Source organism: Sus scrofa, chromosome X (genome assembly GCF_054392235.1).
Source record: "Sus scrofa isolate SSC_HxYL_T2T_F1_AM1 chromosome X, Sscrofa_HxYL_maternal_Yorkshire_Landrace_v2.0, whole genome shotgun sequence".
In the NCBI taxonomy this organism is placed as follows: Eukaryota; Metazoa; Chordata; class Mammalia; order Artiodactyla; family Suidae; genus Sus; species Sus scrofa.
The window spans coordinates 20,456,690-20,460,519 of NC_139401.1; positions in this window are offsets into that span (position 1 = coordinate 20,456,690).

A 3,830-nucleotide genomic window follows, 5' to 3' on the forward strand; every position below is an offset into this window, starting at 1 on the left:
GAATCAGGTAGAAGTTGTATCATCTTTTATGACTTAGCCTCAGAGGTCACCTAGCACTACTTCTGCCATGGTAATAAGCCTGCCCATATTCAAGGGAAGGGAATATGGATTCCCTACCTCTCAATGAGAGGAGTTTCAAAGGCCCATCATAAAGAGAGTATGTAGGATGGCCAACATTGTTGCAGTGTATAAATGCTATCTATTATTATTAGGCAGTCCCAGAGCATTTTATTGGATGCAGATTATTGAAATAATTATTCCCAATAGTTGAGTTTCACTTATCAAATCTTCTTGAGCAATCTGGGATGATTTTTGCAAACTTTCATGTGACTTTAAGCATTTTTGTTCATTTTTTCAGTATTGCAATATTTTTCACTCTATTTATTTTTAAAATTTCCAATTCTTTGAGAGCCTAATACTGTGTGTAGCAGTATCAGCTGTCAGCTGGAAAAGTGGCTTTCCATCAAAAGAAAACTGAGGTTTATTTTTCATTGGCCTCAAACTATAACTAGCTACAATGATTAATGATGGCCCAAAGCCCATGAAAATCATATGAGGATCAATGCTAGTTTTTCTATCTTTCTTTAAAATCTAGGAAGATATTTCTGTCTCCTGTCTAGCAGCAAGGCAACCAGAAGATCGATCTGCCTTCAGGCCAGCAGTGCAAGCAACCTTAAGCTTGTCCTTGCATTCACATTGCGGTTGCACATGCTTTGTATTACAGCTTCAATTCTGACAGCAAACACTGAATGCTGGCCACGAAATGTCAAATACAGCTAAGGAACCTTTAAATATAAACTAAATGTTTATGCAAAGATAGTAAAAACATGTTAAATTAAATTAAGTGATCGGTGATGGTTGAAAATTACAAGGATGAAAAGGCTAATGAGGAGGTAGACAAAATTACTTTGATGAGTGTGTTTAAATTTTGTGCAATTATTCTAGGTTGCATACAAGTTATAAAAACATAAACTGAATACTGTACATGTTAATTATTACACTAATTTGCTTATAGACAATTCATTTAGAGCTAGAGGCAAATATAAAAGTTTATTAAAGCATTTGCAAACCAGCATCGCAGGAATAAGTGGATGGGAATAAAGTATAAATAAGAAAATAAAAAAGCAGTGTGTGCATGTGAAGACTCAAACATGCACACACTGCTGGAGAAGAAATGGATACATATGCCTTAAAGCATTTAAAGGACCATAAACCTACCCTGTGCTGTAATCTCTATAAGGGAAGATGACATCATATTTATTTTGCTCAATATTTTATTTCCATTCTATAAATATTTCTTAATTATTAATGCTGTATCAAATTATCAATATTTGAAAAAAGAAAACTTGGAATATTAAGCTTCATTTTCAATCAATTTGTTTCTTTGCATAGTTGTGTTCAACCAAAAATTTTCAACCAATTTATTTTCTGTCAGTCAACCTGGATCCATGCTAGGGAAAACACTATCATAAGCAAAAAGGCCTATGTGTAATGTATTTGAGGAGAAAATATGTGAAAAAATTTCTTAAGATTTAAATAATAGGTCAAGACAAAAATAGGAAATCTGTCACAAGGTTCTCTACAAGTAATTATTAAAACAATTTGTAAACTTCCTCTTTTGTTTTTGGCTGTATCTGAGGCATACAGAAGTTACCAGGCCTGGAATTAAACCCGAGCCACAGCAGTGACAATGCTGAAACCTTAACTGCTATCCCACCAGGGAATTCCTAAACATCCATTTCTTAATAATGTGGTATATTAGTAATATTAACCATTCCAACACAAAATACCAACAAATAATTGATGAAATATAATAAACATCCTTTTTTAAATATAAAACTGAGATAAGAGGAGACTAAAGGAATTCCCTTCAAGAACCAAAAATGGAGAGGAAAACTGAAACAGGAGAATCGTAAGGGGTGGGAGTTGAAGCTCTTGCTGTTCGAAGTTTGGGGGTGGTGGGCTTTAGTGGTTTCTGTAACCAAGGGGATTAGGTTTTAACTGCCAAACATGAATAAGCTCTTACACATGAGTCCAGAGAAAAGCAGAAAGAAAATAAGTGCATAAAGCTATGCCACAGTGAAAGAGTGGAACAGAAGCAAAATCTACCACTGCCAGGAAGACAGCTATCCTGTCTCCCAGGTCCCACACCTGAAAAGTTGGGAAACAAGTTTTGCACTCAGTTGTATTTCTGGTGCAAATACATACTCCCTTTGTGGTCTGGTACATCCAACCCATGAAATGAACATAAAATGTGGTCCCCATACAGTGACTCCCCTGGGAGAAATAAATACCAATCTTGTCTGTGGAGTCACCCTCAACCCAGACCTCAAAGGATTTTTGCAGATGAAGCCTCACTAAACATGAGTCCACCAGCCAAAAAAAATTAGATGTTAGTAGCCAACACAGCCAACCATTAGATTAGACCAAGTCCCTTAGATGATGAGATTATTATGTACCATGAAATATGTCTAAATATATTTTCTAGAAAAGTATGATAAAATATCAAGGTACTATCAAAAACACTAGACAGGCTAAAAAAAACCCCAACTTATTTGGTTTGAAATGAAAAATATAGTCATTAAAATACAAACTCAGTAGATAGATTAAACCACAGATCAGACAGAGCTAAAGTGTGAATTAGTGAAATAGAAGACAGAGTTGAAGGATTTTTTTTTTCCTTTTTGGCCCGACCTGTGGCATATGGAAGTTACTGGGTCAAGGATCAAATCTGAGCTGCATCTGTGCAACACTGGATCCTTAACCTGCTACACCACAGCAGGAACTCCGAGCTGAAGGATTTACTCAGAAAGTAACACATTCTGGGACTCTGGGATCAATTCCCTTTAGATTGACACAATCAGAGGAAGCATGGTGAAGGAGGTGAAATTTTAGCTGAATCTTAAAGGCTGTGTAAGAATGGGTAAGAGAAGATATTTCAGAGGAGTGGCAGGACAGAGCCAAATTTCAGAGACTAAATTCAAAACTTATTTAGATTACAGTGAGTTGGCCTCTTTGGCTGAAATGGAGAGTTTGTACAGAGAAGTAGAGTGAGATAAAGGCTGGTTATGAATGTTAGGGCCTATCCCTAAAGCTACATATGAAATGCTATAATAATCACATACAATTAATTGGTTTTAAAACAAAGCAGACATATAAGGTATGATATACTGACATTGTGATCCCTTTGACATACAACATTCCAGCTTGCCTAGCTTCTCTCCAGTGAGCATGCATCATGCACAGTGCATACCTGCTTAAAAGGGAGGGTTCCTGAAATCACTCCCCCACCTCCCCTCCGCCTTCTATCTCTCCACACAGAGGTACATTTCATAAGATTTCAGGTTGAAATCTTTTTTTTTTTTCTTTTTAGGGCTATATCTGTGGCATATGGACGTTCCTAGGCTAGGGGTTGAATCAGAGCTACAGCTGCTGGCCTATACAACAGCCACAGCCACGCCAGATCCAAGTCTCATCTACAACCTACACCACAGCTCACAGCAACGCTGGATCCCCAACCCACTGAGTGAGGCCAGGAATCGAACACCCATCCTCATGGATTCATTTCTGCTGCACCACAATGGGAACTGCCAGGTTGAAATATGAATGATAGAGAAACAGATTCCATGAAACTTCTAGTTGTGCCAGGCTTTTTTTTTTATTCAAAAAAAGAGGCTTTGTTATCCCCTTAAATTGATTCTCCAAAGTATAGAAGGCTTTGTTACTTCTAAATTCCTTTCAAATATGATAGTAAAATGGATTCCAGCACTGTAAATTTAATAAGGCCTCAGAGGAAAAAGAAGATTTCAGATTTCCTAGCAAGGAGTGAA